The sequence below is a fragment of the Molothrus ater genome, chromosome 12, assembly GCF_012460135.2.
Source record: "Molothrus ater isolate BHLD 08-10-18 breed brown headed cowbird chromosome 12, BPBGC_Mater_1.1, whole genome shotgun sequence".
Lineage (NCBI taxonomy): Eukaryota > Metazoa > Chordata > Aves > Passeriformes > Icteridae > Molothrus > Molothrus ater.
The window spans coordinates 3049766-3075940 of NC_050489.2; the positions used below are offsets into that span (position 1 = coordinate 3049766).

The 26175-nt window shown below is 39.5% G+C and overlaps 1 long non-coding RNA gene across 1 annotated transcript in view; it reads right to left on the bottom strand.

Moving 5' to 3' along the window:
- LOC118691320 (uncharacterized) overlaps window positions 1-4800 on the bottom strand; it is a 44842-nt gene extending 40042 nt beyond the window's left edge. Inside the window, exon 1 of the long non-coding RNA XR_004980992.2 lies at window positions 4488-4800. This is a non-coding gene — a long non-coding RNA (uncharacterized LOC118691320). The remainder of the gene's footprint in view (window positions 1-4487) is intronic.
- Between the last annotated feature and the right edge of the window lie 21375 nt (window positions 4801-26175).

The following is a 26175-nucleotide window of genomic DNA, read 5'->3' on the forward strand; positions in this document are numbered from 1 at the left end:
TATGCACCATCTCAGTTACTTTATATAAGTCATGTATTTGAAATCATTTTCCCTCTTATTCAGCATTATGAAATTGGATGGGAAAAATGCCTGAAGTTCCTCTTTTATGGAGGCTATATCTCATACAGAAAGTACTATTTTATTACATCTTGAACTCTCTTTTGTGACACATCTCCTTAGGTTAAAAGGGCAAGGGTTGGCCAGCAGTTGCTTTTACAAAGGACTCAAGAGCTAACCTACAAAGGGCAAATCATCCCCCTCTCTGTTCCCAGCTGCAGTTTTCAATTTACCTAGCTAACAGGTGATTTCAGTAGAACATTCACATCCTGCACAGGGTGAATTTCTGAACTATGAATGATATCTACACTACTGTTAATATACACCTTCAGAATTTGTGGTGTGCCAGTAAATGTGTATTTCTGCCCGAGCATCATTGAATAACACCAGAGTATTTGTATAATGGCAGGAAGGGAAGCTAAAAACTGAAACCTAAGATGAAATTTGAAGAGATAATTATAGTTAGAGAATTTGTGTTTTATTACTGGGCTTACATCTGGGAGTGTCCTATTGCACTCTCATATTAATACAATCTTGGCAATCTGAGAACAACTGGGGAAAAAAACCCTATCATTCTGTACAAATGTGAATCAGCACAATTGTGTTTTCTCAACTGGCAAGTGGTTTAAACTTCCTCTTTCATCTCCTATTGTTTTTAGAAAATTGTCTTGTGATTGTTCTTCAGCTACACAAAATAAGCCACTCCCTGGATAGGCCCAGCAGATGCTTTGATTTCATTAGCAATTTGAAACAAAAACCAAGGGACCTAGCAGTAGGATTAGATATGTACCAGGAGATATGATACCATCTCCCTGGCACAAAGGGGCTTTTTCCACTTTAAGCAATGCTGAACTTTGATTAAATGCAGTTAGCCAGGACATAATCTCTTGGCTGAAAGAGCAAGGCTTGTCCTCCATTCCTCCCTTGGCAGCACATCCTCAGTACAAGATGAGACTGAGCCACCCTTTGCTACTTGCCTTGCAAATTCCATTGCAGTGAACTGCAGATGGTATCTGGGAGTTACAAATCTCTGAGCAGATCCTGGGCCTCAGGTGTGCCTCAGATCTGTGTACACTGACACTCAGAGCCAGAGCAGGAGCTCCAAGCCTGAGTGTGAGACAAAGAGACTCCTACAAGGAGCTCTGCTCACCCTGGTGCAGCTCCCTCTCTGAAGGATCACACATGTTGGTCACTGCAGCAAGTCCTGTGGTGCACTATTGAAATTGAAACTCCCTCCATTCTCTTCTTATCTTCTCACTGATAAGTGGAACTAACATAGAGAAAGAGAAAAAAATTATAGAGGAAGAAGTCTCTCATGTGGTCTGCTACCAGCACCAGCTTACAGTAACACCCTGCTTGAAGTTTTTTTGCTTTATGACAAGCAAATGCATTCATCTTCATTTGATGACAGGGAATTGGTGCATTTTCAATTCTTTTCAGTAATAGAATTGAATATTAGCTAAATACTTTAAACAAAAGAGAGATGAGCATTCAGATAATTTAGCTAGGATTTGTGTCTCTACCATGACTGGCAAGTCAGTCCAAGCAACAAATGCTCCTCCTAATGGTCATCAGATCATATGAGGATACTAGAAACATCCCAGGAATAAATTCATGAGTGCTAACCAGATCAAGCTCATCAAATTACAGTTGTCTCATTTGGGGTCACTAAAATTGTCCAGTTATAGAAGATAATTCATAGGAAGGAGAGGGATAGAGCAGCATTAATTCTGCAGGGGAGGTCCCAAAGGGGAGAATGGTGGAAACAGCAAACAGTGGAGGCAGAAGGGGATCTGTGGGGTAGCACCTGTGCTTGTCTGCATTTTCTCTCTTCCCCCAGCATCTGCTTCTGGCCTTTGACAGAGACAGGGCACAGGGAAGAGGGAGATGAGGAAAGAAGCTAAGGCAGAATCTTCAGACACAGCAACAATCACTATCATGCAAATTATTTCTGGTGCTTTTATTCCTGTTGAATTAAAAACTGTTAATTGGCTCTAAATGTATCAAATATATATATTGCTTCTAAACTGGGGGGGGAAAAGCTGAAATTTTAAGCAGAAAATTTTCCCTTGAATAAAGTAAGGGAGAAGTGGTTTCATGGCTATTAACATCAGAGTAGTCAACTGCATAGAATTCACATTTCATTGTGGAAAAAAGCAGATAAACAATCTCCTTCCATTGTTTGCAGTAATCACAGACTGCTAAATAATTTCATGTCATTATTTTAGTTGTGCAACAAATAAGGGAAATACCAAATGAAGTCTAATGCTCCTTCTGAGAGTTTTGTTCTTGTATTTAAAAATCTGTCCTTTTAAAAACTCATTTAAGGCAAATCCACAGTTTAAACATGAGGTATGTGAAAAGTGGACAGGCATATTTTGCCAGGAAAAAAGTGTATCCCAAATGCTCCCCATAAAAATGGTGCTCATTTATGAATTTGTTTTAAGATTCAATGCCATATAGAAGTGAGGTTGTGTAAAACCTGATAAATCAAATTGTATTCCACTGGCCAGTAAAACTAAAACTTTCAAATATGTAAGACTGAGAAGCCCTAGACACTTAACACCAAGGGAATAAAGGAAGTCTGTATTATTTGGTAAAATTCTCACCTCAAGCTTGGTAATCTCATTTTAAATAGACTGGGGGTTAGGGTAACTAGAAAGCAAAGAAAGTGAAACAATTTTTTAATTTGATTCATTCATTCTTATAGCACATATTATAATATATATCCTATAGTTCTTGTTCTGTTCAAATACAAAAGAAAAATAATCTCAGCCTACAGGAGCTAATTAATGAAATGAATAGAGAAAGTCTAGCAGACTTGAGCTCTGCTTGCTCACCTTTAACATCCTCAATATATGCTGTGGGTGGGAGGGTATCACTATAGTTTATACATCTATAGCAAGATAATGGCTCTTCTTGCTTTGTACAACTTGCTATTCATCCCTTACTGCTGACACAGATTAAAGGAGAATATTTTCAAATAGATTTTATGTGGTTTGGTTTTTTATCCAAAACCACATAGTAACTGTTAACTCAAAATAGATGTTTTACCCTTGTAATCCTAAACCCAAATTAAGAACCAATTTTAAAGCAACACTTTAAAGATAATCCAGAAAATTACTGGAAATTCTCATACCATTTTGATGCCAACTTTGTATTGCCAGCTGGTGGTAAACATCTCACAGTTCATGAGTGCAGCACCTGAGCACAGTGAAATGCAGAGTGGCTGCTGAGCTATGTGTTCTCAGTGTGTGTGTAGAAAATGAGCAGGCAGAAGAGAGAACATTTCTTTTAAAGCTACTTAGGTCTCATGTGTTCATCCTCCATCCACTGCAATGTCAAAAATGCCCTGCACACACTGTGGAAGTTCACACAATTCACAGATTTCACAGAATCACTGGGTTGGAAGAGACCTTCAAGACCATTGAGTCCAGCCCAGCCCCAACCCCTCAACTAAACCCTGGCACCCAGTGCCACATCCAGGCTTTGTTAAACACACCCAGGGATGGGGACTCCACCACCTCCCTGGGCAGCCATTCCAGAACTTTATCACTCTTTCCATGAAAAACTTTTCCCTAATATCCAACCTATATTTCCTTCAATGCAGCTTGAGACAGCTTGAGTTCAGACAATACTTAAAACACCTGAAGCAGAGGTAGGTCTGGGCAATCTGAACATTTGGAATTTAATGGGATAACCCTGTGGTACCTTTGACTTGATCTTACTAGTATACTGAAATTGTGTGACTGCATTCCTCAGGAACCACTCTGGAGAAGACAAGGAAAGGAATTATGTGTCAAGCTGTGTCCTCCCCACAGATTCCATGTCTAAGTAGAACACTAAAGAGCCACTGAGTGCACAATTACTACACTACCATCACAGAGCCAGGCAGACATGATGGTACCTAAATGCAGAACAGTCAGTTTTGACAGGAAAATGCTCTTCGCAGCTGAATTTAACTGAGTGGCCCACAGAGCATGTTTCCTATCTCTAAAGTCATTCATTTGGTGATCTCCCAGGTAAAATGACCCAACCACAAAGAGCTGTATGCCTCAATGACTTGGCCCTTGGAAGTGGGAACTTCAAAGAAAAGAGTAGAGTCACATTGGAAAGAAGGGGGGTAAGGCAACTCAAAAGAGCCCATAAATGGGGAAGAATGTAGCCAGGGAAAGGGAATATACAGAGGAGGAAGAAAGAATTGAGAGACATGATAAAGAAACAAGATGCACCAAGGAGCAGGCTCAGCAGTAGAGGGGAGGAGGGTGACTGAGAAATGCTGCTTTAGTCATTCCGAAACTGTTGAGTGGTCAGCTGGTTTAATCTGGAGAGAATTAACAGGGGCACAGAGGAGCAGATTCACAAAACTGCCTGAGGAAGTGGTAGTGTCAACCCCCTATCACCAAAAATTTGGCTGTCAGCATACTCACTCTGGTTGTGTGGGATCAGTTGCCTTTTCTGGCTGATGATATCTGAACCAACATTTCTGGAAGTGCCTTGCCCTGGAGCGTTTGGGGGTGTACCAAGCAGGGAGGGAGGGATGCAGCAGCCTCTCACATGGAGCTGTTTCACTCTGTAAGAAATACATTCATTCAGCATGTGTGAAAGATGAGGGAGTAAGGAGAAAATTACTCCATTACCTGGTTGCTGACAAGATGGATGTTGAAGTTGCTGAATAATAGGTATTTAAGAATTTCTGCAAAGTGACAGAGGAACAAAAGGAGAGACTGAGGACAATCAAAGGAGCCCAGACTCCATCCCAGTGAGGGCAGCTGCACACTCTCTTAGAAGATGCTGTTTCCCATTAGGCAGAATGGGAAAGAAACTTCTGTAATCCAGAGCAACTTACTTAACTACGGGGTCACTGGATAAAAAATGCTTTCAGAAAAATGGTTTGAAATGTTTGGAACAAAATGAGAATATCACCTGACAAATGGCAACAATTCATGTTGGTGAAGAAAAACTGTAATTTAATAATTTCCAGGATTTTTTGTTACTATTACCATCATTATAATTTTTATTATCTAGCTTGGTGAACAAATCAAAAATTGATTTATTGTACAGATCCAAAAAAGAGACAGGAACAAAAACAGTGGTCTTTCAGCTGTGAGATATTGGAAGCTCCTGGAGAATTTGGTTATCAGCAAAGAGCAGCCAAAATCCAAGGCAAGAAAGCTGAAGAAAAGGAAAAATTAGATACAAAGAGGAAAAGCTAACCCCACCCTCTTCTTTCTGGCACCACAAGCATACAGAGTCCATGACATGGACATGTGATTTCCTCCACTCTGTTAGAGGAGTAGGAGGATTCACTTGATTTCTACCACACCTGCTTTTTATCTACCATCTTCCACCTACATTTAAGACTCAGAATTGCCAGAATTCAGATTTTCTCTTTCGGCAACATTCTCTTGTCCTCCCTCATTTCCCTCTGAATGTGCTGGGGTTACCAGGGTTTGCTTTGATCCCTAACCAGATCTGAAGATATCAGCACAAGGACTGCTCAAGCTGTGAGCATGCCCTTAGGTTAAGCAGGTTCTTCAGCACTGCTCAATTATTCCCTCAATTTCTCTTACAAAATAGCACCAAACTCACTAGGCAGATGCAATCATGATTTCAGTCATTCATCTCAGTCTAAGAAACTGTAATAGTACAACCATTCAGAGACTTTGCAGTGAAATATCACTCAGAAAATACTTCAGTTGTTAACTTTAGGATCTTCTTTACATTTTTCAGGTTCTAATCTGGCTAAGACACCATCAATATTTCTAAACACAGCTCAGTCTTGAGCTGCACTGACTTACAGGAGTTCTGTTGAGTAACTTTTTTATACTCTCTAGTTTACCTGAAATGCATCCAAATTCTGTTCAGCCAGTCATGACTCAGTGTCAAAGCAAGGCTCTCTATCTAATAATCAAGAACAATTAATCTAAGGGACAGATGAACATGCTGAGGACCCAACCCCACTAAGCCTTACGCACATGAGCAGCCCAAGAGGGCCAGTTGTGTGACAGTGTGGATCTTTACATCTTTAATACTGTCAAGCTTCTGTGCGCAGTGAAAAATGTCTTCAGGACTTAAAAACAGCTCTATTTCTGAATATAGCAAATATAGACTATATTACCATTTGCTTTAAATAATTGCTTGGTTCTTTTACACCACCAGCAGAAAATGGGTATTTTTCTAGTTATTCATCTTTAATATGTTTTAATGTCCTCTCTTGAAACATATCCCAGGGTGGTTTAACAGCACATTGTTGGTGTGATCAGTAACAGCCACCCAGCTGAGGATTGCTTTGAGCCCTTTGCAGTACCCTATGTTCATGTTCCTTTCATGGTGACTACTTAGGAAACATGACATTTGTGTTGAGTTTTCAGGAGAGCTTAAACAAGCCAAACATCATTATGATTCCTTAAATTAAAATTAAAATAAAATGAAGTTAATTATGCATGTTAATAGGATTGTCTATGCAATCCTATGATATCTGCACAGTTTTGCTTATGAATTGCATAATTAACCTGTATCTGGGTAGGTAGGTGGGTAGAGAGATAGATGGATGATGATGGATGGATGGATGGATGGATGGATGGATGGATGGATGAGTCAGCTGAAAAGAGGGATTCCTGTGGTACACAGCATTATGCACAATCACTACACACTAACACAATCTTAATTATTAATCTTTTGCACTTGCTTGGTACTTTTCATCCATAAACACCTTGAAAGCTGCATACAAAGAAATTCAGTGAAAGTTCTAGGATCCTGAGGCAAGAGCTTTGTCACAAAATCATTCTGCAGGTCAGGATGAAAGCCCTTGGCCACTTGCACCAAGAGAAGCCCTGCCACAGAGGGAAAGTACTGCTGGCCAATTGGAATTCTTAGAGAAGCACACAGGAGCTGTACTTGAACACTGAGAAAGCTGAAATTTCTGCATTTGTCTTACTTGGAAGAATGCAGTATTGAGATATCCTACAAATACTTTTCATACACAATGACAGACATCTCATTTCATGCCTCAATTTAGTTTAAGAACACAAAAACTTTAAACTAAATCAGTTGCACACCTTTCCCAGTCTTTGCCATGTCACTTCCACACTGCCCCCTTTATGCTAAGAATAGTTTTATTTTCCTGGTCTCTCTTATCCATGCTGTTCTGCCATCTTTTGCTCATTCAAATCCTTCCTCACAAAGACAAGCAACACTAAAAGCAATAGGTAAAACACATGTGGCTCACTATTTACTTATGAATAAGTTCTCTTCCACTTTCCCAGATAAAAAATTGTAAAACAAGTTTTGTTCTTTTTTTTTTTTTACTGCCATGGGCCAAATAGTTTGTCATCTTCTAATAAATGTATTTTAGACTTGTGTAACAGCTCAAATATACATATCTATTTGGTATTCAGAAAACATCAGCTATTAGTCAATTAAATCAAAGTAACTTTAAAGTGCTCAACTTGATAGGAACTCACCCAGTCATTTACAAAACATATTCTTCAGCCTCTCCATTGCAATAACTTTTTAAAATACCACAGATACCACAATAATATAATGGTTCTAATTTTAATTCAGGGACATAACATAATCAGCAAACAGGTCCTGCTGCAGCACATCTGTACACTGATGTACCAGTGAATCACAGATGTTGCACTCTGCTGGCTTCACCTCCTTTGAGGCAGTCAGCAGAAAACTGCCCAAAACAACTCCCACTTTCATGTCATAGCCATGACATTGTAGCATAATCAGACAATAGCAAAAAAATTATACATAAATATATAATACTTATTGTCATTGCTGTCTCCTCACTCTTGTTTACATTTTAATGAACTCTTCTAGTAATAACAGTTTCCTCCATTTCCAGAAAGCCAGCACTCCATAAATATTGAGTTGTACTCAATCTGCTGATGTACCAATTTTCTATAAACAGAGAAAATCCAAACTTATCACTAGGCCTAGCTGTTGAAAAAGGTTAGTGTAATTAAATAACAAAACAGGAGTGTTGTTTACTTGTTAATGCTCCACTAATGAAAAAAAGCTGTTATGGCTTTGATTAATACAGACCATACCGGACAATTCTGGCATAGCTTTCCTTGAAGAGTGACTATTGATTTCCTTTTCATTCTACACTTGGATACCACATATCTGGAATCCAGCCCAGGTTTCATAACTGCTACTATCTCCACATTAACAGCCTGTGCAAGATTAGAAATAGCTTTTGAAGATATATGCAAGGGTGAGGCAATCCAAGAATTTTCTCCATTTCCACAGGTTGAGCTTTTCCATCTGTCTGTGTAACAACTTTTAAGGAATTAAAGGTGTTTGTAGGCATGATCAAATTCATCAATTGCAATTAATGAATTATACAATTGTTTAATCTTTTAGCATTGTTTTGTTTTTTCTCTTCTCTCTTCTCTTCTCTTCTCTTCTCTTCTCTTCTCTTCTCTTCTCTTCTCTTCTCTTCTCTTCTCTTCTCTTCTCTTCTCTTCTCTTCTCTTCTCTTCTCTTCTCTTCTCTTCTCTTTAGACATAGTAATTACCAGATACAATGGGATCATGACTCAAACAGATGCCAGTAAAAATCTTTGTAGTTCTCCCCTCTTTTTCGTGGGCTCCCTAATGATACACCCTATCATTATTCTGTATTCTTTGTGCATCTCCTCACTGATCTATACACACAAGGCACACAGCTTATCCAAGACTTGTAGGTCAGTAAGTAGCTTTCAACTATGAAGATCAATCCGTCCAAAGGAGGCCACAGGAATTTGCAAACAACAAGACAAATTACTTTTAAATAAACTTTTTTAAAAATTCAGTGTAGTGTATTTATTGCCTGGAAAATGTGAGACAACAAAATGTATTCTGGTCATTTCTAGAAACATGGAGCATAATAAGTGACATGGTATTCATGTCTCAGATGAGTCTTCTTTGAGAACTGGTATATTTTTCCATTTTATTTTCTTAAGTCACAGAATAGGTACTCTAAAAATCCTGTGTCTGGAACCCATAAGAAGCCCAGCCATGTGGTACCAGGTTAAATATAAAGCATATCAGCCTAGTGCGACCATGGACTGGGCTTTTCTTTCCATAACCTAGTTTCCTGAAAAACTGAGAAAACTTGCTGAACTGAGTTACTGAGGTGTTTTCTAGTGTGGAAATCAAAGGTCATAGGAATGGGCTGTATTTTATTGAAGATGCACCCTGTTAACAATGAGATCCAATCTCTATGCACAGAGTAGATTATTATGCTCTTGATGACCAGGTACATACACTTGAAAAATTGGAATATTTGGTTCCTGTATTTGCACTGGATATTACAGTAAGCACCCCAGACAAACAAATAACAGGATGCTAAGACAGCATATGTTTTAGACAGGCAAAATCCATGCCATGCATTTTTAATAGTGCTTAGTGATTAACCAAGTCATTAGGGATGTGGTATTAAAGTCTTTCCATCAAGGTTGGATATCTTAGCACGTAACTAGAGGATACTGCTTTCCTGCAGGTGGTGCTTGATGAAAGCCTTGGCCTTTGCCATACAGGTCAGAGCATTCCTCCAGCCCAAAGAATGTGCATAATAAGGGCAGTAACACAGTCCTTAAAGGACAGAACAAAGATGGCCCCTGGCAAAAGCAACAATTAATAAATAATAGTTTGCAACACTTTAACGTAGCCCTTCACATGTCCAGTGTGATAACTAATTAATCATAGCAACAACTTTGTACTCTGTGTGCCTTTCATCCAGCACCTCAAAGTGCCTTGCAAATGTTAATTAATACATAAGCTGTACTTTGAGGAATAATATTATGGCACAGGCCCCAGCCAATGTTAATTTGTTCTTCAATAGCACAGCTTGTGAAATCTGGTCGACTTTCCCAATGAAACATAAAATGTGCAAATCTTCCTGGCACAAATCTGAAGATGTGTTTCTCTATTCAAATATAAGCTATTCCATTGTATTGCTCACAATATGGCATTCTCCACTCCTTCATGTTGTACTCCAGTATAACCTCACATAACACAGCATGGTTTAAATGTAAGAGAAGATTAACTTTTCACAAGAAAATTGGATAACTGGTATTTTAGTCTGAACATCTGGCACATTTTTAGCTAAACTGTTTCTTTTAAAAGCTGGGGTGTTTTTTTCAGTGCATTTGACTAACTTTGGCTCAACAGCTGAGATGAAAGCTAATTTCTTTGCTGCAATGACTAGACTTGGGCTGCCCAAAATGTCTGGAGGTCTGCATAGTTTGGAGTTATTCTAATTCCTCTATTTAGCATTGTAACTTTACATGACATTTTGTATACATTCAATCATTTTCTGCTCATACACTCAATCTTCTGGCTTCAGAGGGGTGTGTGCTTGAATAAGATAGACAGGATTTATCCAACATCCCTTTTTAAAAATCATAATAGATTGCTCTTTAAATTCTTTGAGTGTGCTCATATTGTTGCACATATCCTGACCACAGAACTGCTGATTTTGGGCCCCAGTGATAAGAGTTTGAAAAAGCTAGCTAGTTTCCCTCTATTACACAGGTTAAGCAGAAAAAGAATTAATAGCTGTAAAGCTTTTACCAGCTGTCATAACTTATTTTTTCTAGTCTTAAAATCTCATAATAGCATATCCAGAAAACTTTAAATTTACACTAGAAAGCTCTATTTAACCTGTAGAATAATAAGGAAAGGACAGCTTATGTCATTCAGGTTTTGAATCAAAAACATCTTTGCAGAGATATTTGAAATCCACATGCACACATTTAGCTTGGTGGAAGGAAATGCTAAGGAGAAGCAATACCAAACTAATCTAATCACTGACACATTAACATCACAAAAAGGGCTCCCTACTGCCTTTAAACATTTACCATTTATTTTGGGAGCCACTGTCCATCTTCATGCCCTAGAAAAATACTAGCAGTGCAGCACAGAAAGACAACCAGCAATCCTTACTTTTGAAATGAAAAGTGTGCACAGCAGAGCCAAGTTTCACCTTTTAGGCTGAAGAAGGGAAGAAAGAAAGAAAAGGGGGGGGGAAAAAAGGGTGTGAAAGAGAAAAGTACAAGAGCTATCATTGAACAGGTGTCTGCATAATAACAACATGAGTAGAACTAATAAAGTTAATTTCAGTGAGCCTTGAAGCCAGTTGCAGGCTATTAAGAAAAACAGTGGGTTAGCATTTCTGGGAGCAGGTTTACTAATAGTATTACACAAATAAGAAGTAATTTCTTTACATCTTGAATGGTCATAATAAGCCAGGGCTTACAGCTTTATTTTATCAATTAAGTGATTAAGACAATCCCAACAGCAACGTAAACTGACACACTTTGTGTCTGACTCTGTATGTGTGTCTGTACATGTGCAGCAAATGCTTATGAATTATGCAAAACATCTACCTGTGTTACCCTAATTGGTCTAGAACTATAAAAGGAAGATGATGTAAACTGGAAAAAGATGAAAAACCTTTGCCTAATGACCAGTATCATGCTTCAATACTTCTGAGGAATTTGAGGGGTACACTTACTGCTAAGAAAGGGGAAAGAGTTGACAAATCAAACTGTTGTTGGGATCATGAAGCAAGCAGTCTTTTCCTGTTCTTGAACCATGATATATTTCGACTTCTCATTATTTCTCCCATCCAGAGACCTGAGAAGCAATTCCCTAGCTACCACTTGTCTTAAAAGAGAAGGAGGGCAGGTCCCAAGGACACTGAGAACCTTTTGACACCATTCTCTTTTGGGAGTTCACACATGATTTTTTTAAAAGTAAGAGCAATACTTTTAGCTTTGAGATATTAAGAAACTTATGAATGAATGCAACTTCCATCTAAACACTTTTGAGTGTGTTGGTGCAGTATTTCTTTGAATTCTTAAGGGTACACAAAAAGCACCCTCCTGGTTTCAGCAAAATGCTGCCTTTACTTCACTGAATTCAATGTTTTCTTCCATGACTACATAATTCAGATTCTTTTAGACTAAACATAAAGACTGCACTCTCCAAAGCTTAGCATAAGTGGCATGGCTGGAGATAGTGGATGTTTCTATTAAAATAACCTATTCTTCCATATATATTTCATTTCACCAGAAACTCTGAAACCTAACAAAGAACCATGATTACATCAGTTTGTGACACACTGCTTTTCTAGCTACAATTTTTTTCTTTTAAACCCATACTAGATACCCATTGTCAAGGTCAGGGATATTAAAAGTGATTTGTTAGATGTAAAATAATGTTTATTATAGTCTAAAGAGCAAGCCAGCATGAAGTAATAAATTAGCGCCAGATGAAAAACTGCCAGAATTCTCTATTATACATACGTTTCCCTGGAAAGCATCCCAGATTTTTTTTCTTGATAGGCTCTTTTACTAAAGACTCCCTGACTTATGGAGTGTGAGCAAAAGTTATAGCTCATAAAAGGGTCAGTGAGGAGCACTAAGGGGCTCTGAAAACAACAACAACAAACAAAACTCCTGTATAAACTGAGCTGTGGTTACAGCCTAAATAGTACAAACTGATGAACTGCAATAAAATGCTAAGAAAAACTTATGGAGTTTACCCACATAATTGCACTGGGTCAGATACTTGTAGCATCATCAGAAATCTGAAATCTGCATGAAGGAAAAAACCTGAATTATTCTCCTCTTCCCCACTATTGTGCTCTGCGTTGTTTTACAGACAAGAGTCATCTCAAAGAAACAGGTAACTTGTTGAATTATGCATTTCATTCTTAACATGAACTGTAGTGATTTGGGAAGTACATGATACTATGAAAAAGAAAAGCACTATTGATACCAGCAGGAAGGCTGGACTGCAATTGAAGATTGTTTCCTGTGCCAAGGTAGATGTTGCCAGGTATACTGCAAACTGTTATCTGTTTCTATTCTTCTAAGGAAAATAACATATTCCAATTTTTTTAGTTTTTTTTTGTAACTGTGAGAACAAGAGAAATGGAAATGTCAACCTCTTTCTCGCTCTCTCATGCATGATTATTGATTTCACCACTATATGCTGAGAAAGCAGGGTGGGATCATTGATCACTGGAAGTAAGCATTAACAGCAGGGGCATAAGGAAGTGCTTAAACCCAAGCAGCTGGCTGTGCCTGGGAATGTGGAGAGAGAAAAGGATGACTAGAAGTTTTCATTGTACATCTTGCAAATGCCAGGTAGGTCCAGGTCTGTTGGATAGCTGCATCATCACAAAAGAGCCAAAAGGTGCCTTCAAAAGCAGTCTGCCAGCAATAAAGCAACAAAGAGACCCCCACCAGAATGGTCAATGCTGAAAAGAAAAGTCATGTTATAAATGTTTACATGATGTAAGTTTGGAGTGTAGAGTCCAATAATTCTATCTGGCTCTTCTCTCTCACTTCCGTTCTTGGCAGCTAGATAACAAGTTCAGCCAAGCAACTTACTTAAAATGTACTGACATGAATCCCCACAGTGTAAATAACATATCTTACCTATGAAGGGTGATTATGCTCCTTTTATTCTTGAAAATACTATCTTCCCAGCCTTTTCATGGAAATTGTTTGCATTCCTTATAGAGTTTATAGTCTATAATCACAATACTGACTATTGCTGTTAATAACTAGAAGGACATGGGTGCAAATGTAAGCCATGGAGCTGACACCCCAGAGCAGAGAGGAAGTTTGAATCTGAACATTTCATCTCCAGTCTGTCTCTATGGGAAATGAATTCACAAAGCAATAATAATACCATAAACAGCACTTAACGTGTTAGGGCTGATCCTGTCAACCCGAACTCCTCCAGCACAAAAACTCTTGGCAGATCTCACACACTGCTAAAGCCTCACTGAAACTCTCTAAATGGACCTTATGTGGGATTTAAAATCACACCATTGCCAAAGGGTGACATTAACCATTGCAGGTCCCACTGAAATCAGTCATCATGCTGGCATAATCAATACATGTGCTATACCAGCAGATCTACACATCACCTCTGCAAGCACACCAGTCATCAGATTTTTGTCATCCTCCCTTTTGGGATTTTATCACTAAGGCAGATAAACCTCATGAGCACAGAAGTCAGGAAACAGATTTGGGTCATCTTCTGCAACAGAACAACTGCTGTTGTTTGCTCTGCAGGACCAAACCCCTCTTAGTGACCCTTTGTGCAGCTGCCAGCCCTGCTCAGGCTGGCTGTGCCTCTGTCAGGGACTGGCCTGGAGGGTGTTGCACAAATTAGAGAGAGCCAGCAAAGGCAAGTGCTGTGTTACTGCAGGAGGTACAGACATGCTGAACATGTTGGAACAGCACAGCTCAGCTAGCTGAGATCTGTCCCCTGTCCTCACACTGCTGGCACTGGCTGCAGTTTCATTCTCCAGCTAGCTACATGTGTCTTCCACAACAGACCAGCATTATCCTCCTGAATACACGTACTTCTTCACTTCAGGATTTCTCTGCTGGGATTTTCTTTTCTCTTAACACATCACAGAAATTCAAGTTTTGTCTCTATCTTAATGCATTTTCTGAATATTAATTCCTGGTGCAATTCTTTACCTTTTACTCTTCTACAATCTCCAATGAAAACATCAAAAATAAGAGCATAATGTGCAAATCTTCCAGACAGTGAAGAATGCTTTCTGTGCAAAGAACAAATTGGCATATGCAAATACCACATATGGATAAGATTACCTGCAGGGACAGGTACCATAAAGGTATCTGCATAGACAAGTACACAAACACATGTACTGTACCCAATTCTGTCACACAATGTTTGCACAAGAAATTCAGAGGTATGTCTGCTTTAATTTATTTATTGCAGCTACTATTAAACTACTGAATTTTTAATGTGTTTCTTCCCTCTATTGTTAAACTGAACTTCCAGAGTTTTGCCATGAAAGGAAAATGACTGTTTAAAACTGTGGAAATTGCCTTAACGACACTTAGTTATTATCACCTTTCAATCTAGGCAAGAATTAAAAGCTTAAAAATAAAAACAAAGAAAAAATCTAAACACTGAGACACTCTTTTCAAGTTGAAGGTGAAGAATGCCAAAAAGTAATACTCAATTGCAGCTTCCCTAGGAATCTTAGTTGAAGACAAATCAGACTGAGCTGGTGTGGATTCTTTTCACTGCATCAAAGGAAAAGCAGCAGTACAGATTGAGATCAACAGGGTGTGTGGTTCAGTAGTGTGCTTCTCAAAGGACCTTTGTCTCACACTAGTTCTCAACTGGAACTTCAATAGCTCCATGCCCTGTTGGAAATCATCATGGACAGAGGAAGATAAAGAGCCCTCAGGTGAACCTCCTTGGCAGTCACAGGAGTGATGTGACACGAGCTGCTGAGAAAGAACTGCTCTCTTTGCCATACTTACCTGCTCTCTTTGTCATACTTACCTGCTCTCTTTGTCATACTTACCTGCTCTCTTTGCCATACTTACCTGCTCTCTTTGCCATACTTACCTGCTCTCTTTGTCATACTTACCTGCTCTCTTTGTCATACTTAGCCCTTTATCTGCTCCAGGATACCAACCAGAAAACTTGTAACTGCAAGACAACAGAGTTGACAGGAAGATGACACAAGTTTCTATGTTTGAATGCTAATATACAAACACCCACAGCTGATCTCTTTCCTCCTGACATGCTCCCAATGGGGACTTGGAGCATACATCACAGAATTCATATAATGTGAGATGTATTTACTTGCTGCCTTAAGGCTTTCCTTAAGGTAACTTGAGAATAAAAGACTTTAAAGCTAACAAACTATACCATGATAAAACCCAAACATCTCAAATGGGATAACCCCTGTCAGCAAAGACAGCTAACAGCTGACTGTCAAGCACAAGTAATGCATATCATTAAGGATAATATACAGAAGATGTACTTACTAAAACATATCTTCATGCTATATACATAATTTGAACAGTTAGAAGCCTTTCCTAGCAGAACCATAGCAGATAGCCACTGAAACTGCTGCTGGAACACAGCAATCGAGAAAATCAGTTTGGAACTCATCCTCTCACACCTTGGTGTTAAATGTGGCCTTTGCTTCCACTATCAGACAACATTCTCAGAAAAGCACCTTTCAAACTGGCTGCTGAGCCATTACACCTTCCCTTACCACCCCTCAGCAAAAAAGCAACACAGCTCAGGATAAAGACATAAGTACTAGTTGTACAATCATATTGCCCATTACTTTTAATAATGTTACCTCCATTATTTGTAATAATGTTTTCATTTGTTTCTGCTGTCTGGCAACCTCTGGCAATTTTCAAAATTAAGTCCTCTCTTCATACAATGATGGAGAAACTGAAACACTGCAGCACTATAATATTGTTATAATTTCACTGCATCTGAAATGAATTCACCTAAACAGTGAAGATTTTTTTAGATGTATTTTCAGAGTTCATTTCTGAAGTGAGATGGTCCCATAGTATGAACAGCAATTTATAATATTTGCTTAGCTTTTCATCCACAAGTGTTTTGCCTCAAAGCAGGGGCAAAACTTGTAGCTTTATTTCACAGACAAGGGAAAAGACAGCAGACAAGTACCAACTCTGCAGAAGTGCTTGTATTGAAACCCAGTACACGGAACCCTGTTCCATGATTTACTCACTGGGAATATATTCCTTCCATTCTCTGGGCATCTCTCCACCTTTTCAATAACCTCCAGTAGCAACCATTAACTTGCCTGGAATCACTAAAAAAGGGAAGCTGAAGGTCACCTGTGGGTGTGAGGAGATGGGCTAGAGGCCCACAAGCAATCTGGTATCTGCTCACTGCTGGCAGGCAGCATTGCCACATGGTTCTTTCAAATCTTCTCTGGCAGCAGGAAGATACTGAAATGCAGAATACAGCCAGGAGACATGAAGTCTAATGAAGAGGCAGAATGAATTCCTAGCCTTTTTCCACCTCAGTTCTTCTGATACAATGAAGTGATTCCCAACAAGGAGCACAATCATTCCGAGTGTCAGAGCATGAATCAGCACATCAGCCCCCTCTGACCAAGGATCCTCCAATGGTTATCACACTATTCTCTAAGGCCTTTGCTCTGCTCATGTTTTCCTTTGCCAACAAAATGAAAGCTTCCATGTTTTATTTGTAGGATCTGTCATAGCACCTCATTCAGGGCAAAGAAGTCTTGCACTAACTTATACTGCATATTTCAGTCCTGGACAGGCTCAAATTAGGTCAGACACTATAAGAAATCCTACAAAATTTATCCTTAAGCACCAGTGGAACAACATTAATATGCTTGAACACATGCTTCTCTCAATTTCTGACACTCAATGTTCAGGGACCATACTGCCATCCCATCTTGCATTTTTTCATACATCTTTTTTGTCATGGTGCAACTCTACCAAGAACCTGTCACTCAAGGCTTTGCAATAACTAAGTATAAGGTATTTTGTGACCTGTGTATCTTCTAAAGAAACTGAAGTAAATTAAAGCAGTAGATACAGGAATTCCAAATAAGATGCCACTTTAGTTTCTAAAGATATGTAAGGATCTAAGGATTAACTTGCATGAGGCTTGTTCACCTTGAACATTGTGTGTAGTTTTGGCCACTGCAATATTAAAAAAAAAACCAAACTATTAGAGAGCATCAGAAGATGGAGAAGGCCTTGAGGGGAAGCCATATGAGGAGTGGCTGAGAGCACTTGGTGTGCTCAGCCTGGAGAGGAGGAGACTCAGGGGAGACCTCATTGTAACCTCAGCTTGTTCATGTGGGGAAGAGGAGGTGCAGACACTGATCTCTCCTCTCTGGTGACCAGTGACAGAACCAAGGGAAGAGCCTGAAGCTGACTCAGGGGAGTGTTAGGTTGGATATTAGATTAACATTCTTCCCCCAGGGGGTGGTTGAGCTCTGGAACAGGCTCCAGGTCAGTGGTCAGAGCACCAAGCCTGAGAGAGCTCAAGGAGCATTTAGAAAATACTCTTGGGCACCTGCTGGACTCATGGGGACAGTCCCCTGCAGGGCCAGGAACTGGACTTGATGGTCCTTGTAGGCCTCTTACAACTCAGCATATTCTCTAATTCTGTGATATGCCCTAATTCCAGAGGAACTCTTAATTTTTACAATATTGTCTCGTTCCTTGAGTTCTGCTCAGCATGAATCAGAATGCAAGAATTCCCAGCCTGCCCATCAAAGTCTCTTGACCTGGCAGATGGCCTCATGCATGACAGCAATCAGAAGATGCATTCTTTCAAAATGCAGTCAGAGAGCATCTTCTGTTAAAGTGCTCGTGTGCAAGAGGGAATTCAGAATTCACTGGACCAGAAAAGAAGGAGAAGGCACCAGGAGCCCACCTCCCTAGCCAGGTGGCCAAAGAGCTCACCTGGGAACTGTTTTGAACTGGGATGAAACCCTGACTTCTGGTGAATTCTTCAGTCACTACCTGACAGATTAATTCCCTTCCTTGCACTCGCTCTCCCACAGTAAGTTGTATTCCTTAGAGGCATCATCACAGCTCTCCCAGGAGAAGAAAGGTGGCTGAAGACTCTCCTACCTGAGGAGGTTCTGAATATTGGCTTCCTCATTAAACTGCTGGATTATTATATATAAAAATGGCTAAAATCACTTTTAAAACCATATTATTTCTACTTAATATTTAGAAAGAGTTGCATCTTTAGAAAGAGTTGCATCTTTAGAAAGAAAGCAACTATCCTGGGGAAGGTTGTTTAAACAATGAATCCACAGCTCTGCCTTATATAGGCCCAGTGAACCACTTGCCTACATATCCCCAGCTGAAGATTCAGTGCCCTGCACTCTTCCTGAAGGTTATTACACTGTTTTCCATGTCCAAACCAGCTTGTGCAGCCTTGGTAGCACTGTACAGCCTGTGCTGCTCCACACAGGGCATTGAGCTGCCTAGGAACCACACTCCTGATCTACCCTCTAGACAAAGGACAACAACCAACAGCTTCTCCCATCTCCCTAAGCACCCACATGAGCACCAAACCCTGCATTTCCCTTCCAAATTGATCTGGTCATGATCCTTTGCAAACTGATCAATTCCTCCATTCTGTCCACTATGTTGAAAAGATGGCAAGGCTGAATTTCAATGAGCACATGGAAGAACTGGAAGGATAAGGAGGGAGTCCAAGCCTAGAATAGGAATCTGTCCACCTGAAGAGTGTCCAGAGTGAGCTGGAGGAGATGGGGACAGACAAACTCCTCTGTCTTTAAGGTCAAAGACAGCTACATCTCCCATGCATACAAACAGGGAACTTCTTTACTGCCTCAGAGCTGCAGCGCAGCAGCTTGTGGAAGAAACCTGAGCCTTTCAGGGATGCAACATCAACTCAACGAGACTAAAAAAACATGAAAACCTTTCTCTGTGTGTGTGTGTGATGTGTAGCAGTCATTGTCAGCTGTTAGGAAACTACTGTCCTTTTGCAATCATTCTGTGCAAAACCTAGCACAAAGCTACCTGAATCCAGCTGTGACTGACCAATGTGAAAACCTGACACTGTTCTCTTTCATTCTTTTCACATGCTGTGCTCCTGTAATGAAAAGATTAGGTATCTCTTTGAAAATAAACACAAAATTTACACTAAAATTGTGTGAATGGGGTGAAAAAACTTTGACAGAGAGAGCCAGAATTCTGCAAGAATAACTGGCAGACATTTTGCAGTTTTACAGTGGTTGTAGCCAGCACTTCTGCAACAAAGGGGAGTTTCAATTACTCTGGGGCACCAGGCACAGATTGAAACTCATATTTTCTTATCTATTTAAAGTTGCTCAAATAAGCATAAAGCAGTGGTGTAATCAGAGAAACTGTTTCCATTAATCTTTATTTAGATTTTTTTAAAAACATGCCATAAAGTTAGTTTCTAGGGATGATCTTTCCTTGCACGCAATCTCACAATGCACACAATACCTGTGGGTTTACCCAGGCAGTATTCCCACTGAATCTATAGGGAATTTTTTCCTGATTATAGAGTACAGAGTAATTTCCAGTATTTTATATTAGTTATCTCTGAGATGAGTATTGCCAGTACTGGAGCAGCTTTAAATAGAGAAGCAAGACTATGGTAGCTTTTGCCTGAATTTTGCTAACTATGACATTTTAGAAGTTCAGAACCAGCTGTTATTAAGGTCCCTGGGTACATGTTAGGGCAGCACAACTTTTGATATTCTCCATTTAATTAGAACTTTAGCTGAAATATATTGAGACAATAGTCAGGATAAAAGGTCTCCCTCTCCTTCATTCAAAAGAAATTATACTCTCCAGCACAGATGTTAAAGAGAAAGTTATATTGTTGCAGATTCTAATTAGGAAAAAAAATAGAAAAACAATTCAATTACCTCACAAGTATTCCTGTAAGTTACTCATACAGAGCACATGAATGCTGTCTCTTCATTACAAACAGCACAGACATGTATTTATTCCTAGTATACCAACAATTGCAGTAAATGATGTAATGTATATAAAGCAGACTGCTAAGAGGAGAGACTCATTTGGGTGGTTTACCTGGAAACAGGAAAAAATGCAGTAACTCAAGATACTGCCATGAACTTCAGCAGGCTTTGGATCAGGCTCTGCTTGCCTGCCTAATTAGGGCTCTTCTGGCTTCCTGGCAGCCAATTTCCAACTGGCCACCCTGCCAAGAGCTCTCCTGCTCGCTGCTGACTCCATTTCTGTACCCCCCAAGGAGGTGGGGAGTTCTACAGCACAGAAACCCAATACACCCTTTACTAAACAAAAACATGTATGACTCCAAAGGTGCAATCCAAAACGCTGCTCAGCTTTAACAGTGTTTCCTTTGCCATATGGAAATTGTTGCCTGTTCTAGTCCAAGGAAAACACAGATATCCCAAACCTTGCTCCCCAGCCCAGCTTTCAGCACTCCGGAGCAGGCTGGAAAGCTCTGGCGTTACAGCAGTTTTATCAATGGGGTTTAATTGCCATCTAGTGGGAACCACGTGCAACTCCTGACTTTCCTCACGTTACAGCCTTTCTCAGGGAAGCTCTGCCCTCTCCCTCCCAGAACAACTTGTGTATTGGCAGGACACAACTACCCAGGAGGCGTTTCCACTGCCTCGACTCACCTGGACAGAGATCTATTTTTTCTGGGCCAGGGGGTGTTTATCAAAACAAAGCAGTGGTGATGCCCTTTTGTCCTCAGAGACAAAGCTATGCCTAATCTGAATAAGCCTCACACTTTTCTGAGCTCTGAGAAACAAGCTAGTCCTGTATGCCATTCCTAATGTGAGGTTTTCAGAACTCTGGAAAGACTTAAACTAAAATACCCAAAGCCTAGACTAAGGCACTGGTAAGAAGATACTGCAATGCTTGGGAATCATCATTAAATCTCAAGTACTTATAGGGAAAGAAAAAGCACAATTTTTCACTTATGAGTTATTAAATCCTTAGGACTAACTCAACAAGTAGGCTAACACTAATTTACAAACATATAATCAAAAATATTTTCTTATTTTCCAAGTGTAAAGCACTGAGCCTACCAGCAAACTCATTAAGCAAAAGCAATTTCCATTTATAAGAGCTTAGATTCAGCTTTCCAAATACCTCATTTCTATTCTTCCAATTAGCATGCCACATATGGAAGATATTATACCAGCTACCCTTCACCTTTTGTCCTCAAAGCTATGAGAAGGACCAAGTGTTCCTTATTTCCTGATGAATCCTTAATTACCTGCAATATGACATATTCCTCCTTTTCTCTTTTTGATGTCTTAAAATCTAAAAGGCAAAGCCAACAAGGCACAATGTCTTACTCTGACCCATCCATTTAATATATTTCCCAGTAACTGACTTTAAATCATAAACATTTGGAAACACAGAGTTCCCTTTTAGTCTGTCAGTGGCTTCACAGAGCTGGTAGTCTCGTTGTTAAGGGCACAGCTAGGTTCATGTCCATGACCAGTTATTCCTCAAAGGGCAGCAGAGATGTGCCAGACAGAACTGCTGACTGCCCAGGGTGATGCCAGACCCATCAGACCCAGCTATGCAGTGGTCAGCAGGGACCAGAGCACAAGCAGCTCTTGGTTTGTTACATGACTTCAGGTCTCACTTCCCACATGGGCATCACAGGCTGGCACACACAGGAGGGGAGAAAGAAGGGACTGCTGGAGTCATCGAATGTGCCTGTGCCTAATCCCTGCTCTGAGAATGTTCCAGTTCCACAACACTCCTGATAAAGTATGTCAAATGACATTTTTTTATCTGACAAGCCCTACAAAATGCATATGCTTTTCATTTAGCATCTATCCTACATCTACACAAGTTGCCAGATAAACCAAAGACAAGATCCCTACTTGCAAAAGAAAAGCCAGCTACATGTGGCTTTTAGCTGTCAGCCTGGAGTTCCCATGTGAATGTACCTTAATCAGGGCTGGATTAGCATTTAAGATACACATTTTCTGTAAGTTTGGAGTTTTGAAGTTACTATCTGGTTTATGCTGGCAAAGAACTCTTGCATAAACTTGACAAAGCTCACATTTGTCTCTACATCTGTCAGGATTATCAAATGCTACTTTATACTTAGGACAGTGGAGACAATGACACCAGTACGACTGCCACTCTGCAGGGCTTTGCTTCATAGTGGCTTTATTAAAGCAGAATAAAAATGCAGCCTCAGTGGATGAGTTGGGGCTGCATTTTGCTTAGGCAGTGTTGTGGTATGCATCTGCCTGCTAGATTTAGAAAGTGTAAGAATAGCTTAAACCTATTCATTTCCTTTTGATTTTTTTGCTCTAACCTACTTTGGAATAGGATGGCACCAAAGCAGCTCAAGCAGTTCTCCAGTGAGTGTGTCTATGGGCAAGGTAAAGACTGTCTCTCCAGACACATTTATCTAATTGCAATTAACACAGAAGTCCTGGGTGTTAAAGTCATACTTTATAGTACATGGCAAGTGAGGACAAAAAGAATGTGACCTGCTGATAAAACAATAACCTTATTGAAAGAAGTTCATTATCCCCAAATGATCTGACCTTATTTGTTAATACTGCCTTTCTACTGCAGGCTCCTGAACTCTCAGCTACAAGAAAAGCCCAATCACATGCTCAAATCCACGTTCAAGTATAAGAACAGTTAATAACTCAACACTTTCTGAATTATTATGTCCTTGGGATGTGGAATTTCTGCTTCAGTCAGTATTTTTATTTCTCATGTAGCTGTGATTCCATCTGGAAACAACACAGTTATCTCATATCCACCAAGACAGTGAACTTCCACCTGCTTCCCATCACCCTCTGGTATCTCAGCTTTCCCTGCACTTCAGTGCTACAATTGAGGAAAATAAAAACAGGAGTGGCCAGTTGCATAAGGTGTGCTCAGCTCCCCACAGCACTGGCAAAGGTTAGGGTGGCACCAGGCACGGACTGCCAGGACAATTTTCTGAGCAATTGCTCCACAAGGCTGGCTGGGTCAAGCCTGACCAGCTGCAAGGAAGCTCTCAGCTGAGGCTCTCCAGGCTGCTATTGCTGGGCTAATTCACCACATTTAGAGGCAATATGACCATCCTACACCTAAGTGAATGATTTAAAGTGCTCAAAGTATCCAGCCAGACATTTTGTGACAATCTGCTAATAGTCGTTAACATTCTCAAATAAAACAACCTCACATCTCAATGCCAATATTAGTTTAATTATTTACTGTGCTCATAGGGACTAACTTTATACCACACAAACCAAACTGAAAAGCAGTAAGTACAGTGGTTTTGGGGTTTTTTTTTCCAAAACATGGTTAATAAAATAGTAATAATGTATCAGAAAAACACAGATGCAACATAATAATTATCCTTCACACTTGAATAGCACGTTTCATCTGAGAAACACAAGGTACTTGAAAGACTAAAATTAATTCTAATTAAACCTCACAGCATCCTGTGTAGTTATATGACATTTACAGAGTGGTAGGTGAGACTCAGAGGTTTGGAAAGTTGCACAGGATGATACAGTTTGTCATTGGTGGAGTCAGAACAAAAATCCAGATCCTGGCTTCAAGTTCTACTTTAACTGCTAAGCTACCTTTCCTCTTCTGCCCAGCACCAGATTTTCTGCTGTAGTAAAATGACAGATGAGGCAAAGGGAAAAGCAACCTATTTATATTCCAAAATTTGAGATTTAATGACGACCTAAATTGTTTTAATAACTGACTATTTTCTTCAGGCTCTATATATGCTTCTCCATTCCCTGGGTTTTAATCTCATACATAGTCTAAGCATGTTGAATCAAGCACTGTAAGGATAAAAATTACCTCTGGAAGAGAAAGAAGTTTTGTCTGTCCACACAAGATGCATTTTCCAAATCTAGAAAAATTTCAAAATACACATAATAGCAGCAGCCATCACAAGTAGTGCTTTCCATTAGAAACACTTGTTCAAACATACATATTTAACTAACTGTATTTTAATCAGACTTTTTTCTTTTAATAATTATCCAGTTCTCAGGAAAGAAAGAGAGAAACTGAAGAATCCAGACAAGAGAAAAGATAGTGGGAGATGAAAAAGAAAGAAGGTGCCAATCAGATAATTACTTAGACTAAAGATAAACACTTCCTAAAGCATAAGAATAACATTTCATGGTATAAGAGATGTAACATCTGCAAAAGAGAAGATTTTTTTATCTTTTTTTCTTAGCTTATAGTTATTTAAACTATAAGGTAGAAAAAAAGGGCTTTTTTCAACTAGTGAATCTTGTTAAATATCCCTCAGATCTATTATTTGAAAAATATCAGCAAACTTAATAATAACAGCAATTATTTGAAGGTCATCAAGGAAGAGATTTCATCTACAAGAACCAACTATTTTGGATTCTTACTTTCATCAATGTAATTCAAAATGTCATTGATTTTCATTAGGAATATCATACATAATTTGGGAAATGGGGAGAAAACTATTACTAACTTCCAAAGAAAATTCAATTTTCATGGTCCTATATCCTACATAATTCCCACTGGCCAAACAACTGAGGCTGACAGCATTTACATGCAGTTTGACACTACTGGTCCTTTCTACATGAAGGAAAGCAGGACAGAAAATTACTAATCTGATTGGAACCACCCATAAAAGGACAAGATCAAGGAAATGACAACAGACAGGACAAATCATTGTGCTTAAAATTACTAAAACACATAACACAATCTCAAGTCTTCTTAAAAGTGTGCTGAATTTGCCTTTTTTCATAGAAAAATTACATATTCTGATGAGTTGAAAACCATCTATTATTTATGTGTCACAGCATTTAAAAATCTGGTCTATAATAAGTAATTTCTGGCACTATGATGTACAGAATGAGACACAGATCCCAGAGCAGCTGAGGCTGGAAGGGACTTTTGGAGGCCCCTGGTGCAGCACCCTTGCTCAGCACAAATCCAGCTACAGCAGGCTGGTCAGGGCTCAGCTTTTGAACAGCCCAAGAGCAGTGACTGCCATCTCTTTGGGTAGCCTGTTCTAGTGCTGGACCACCACCCTAGTGAATAAAAAAATTCTCCTATCTGGTTGAAACATCTGTTGTTATAATGTGTGACCATTGACCTTGTGTTTTGTTGCATCCCTCTAAGCAGAAAGAGGAATTAAACAATTCCTGAGTCTCCTTTTTCACAATGACATGACCATGTTTGGTATCTGAACTCCTGCATCTTGTCCATCTAACCCACAAAAGTGAGGATGTTTGGTTTTTTCTTTTTTCCTAATTTTTTTTTTTTTTTTTTTTTTTTTTGAGTTGAAGACTGGTTATTTTGTGTGGCTAAGGAGCAAATGTAATTAATTAAAATGAATAGCTGGAATCACCAACAGAAAAACCCTAGCATGCATTCTGGAATGAACAGGTAAACTAATCACAAAAAAACAGGGGGCAAAATACTGCAGCAAGGAGGGGTCACTAATATCCAATTCCTTGCTGCTACAGAACCCTCAGTTGTCACCCAGACCATCACATAGGACTTCATTCTTTGCTGCTATTGTTTGGGTTCCAGGTACACGAGGTACAGAGCAAAACTGTGACCCTGCTGTGGCTCTGTGTTGGGATGGGGGAGCTGAGGGATGGAGCTGCTGTATTGCAGTAGCAGATCACCTTGCCTCACATCTACCAATCTTCTCCTGAGGAAAACCTCTCTCAGATGAACTTCTACTTCCTAATTTAGCAATAAAGCCTTCCTCTTTCTTTTACTATACCAGCAATGTTTCCTGTTTAAATTAT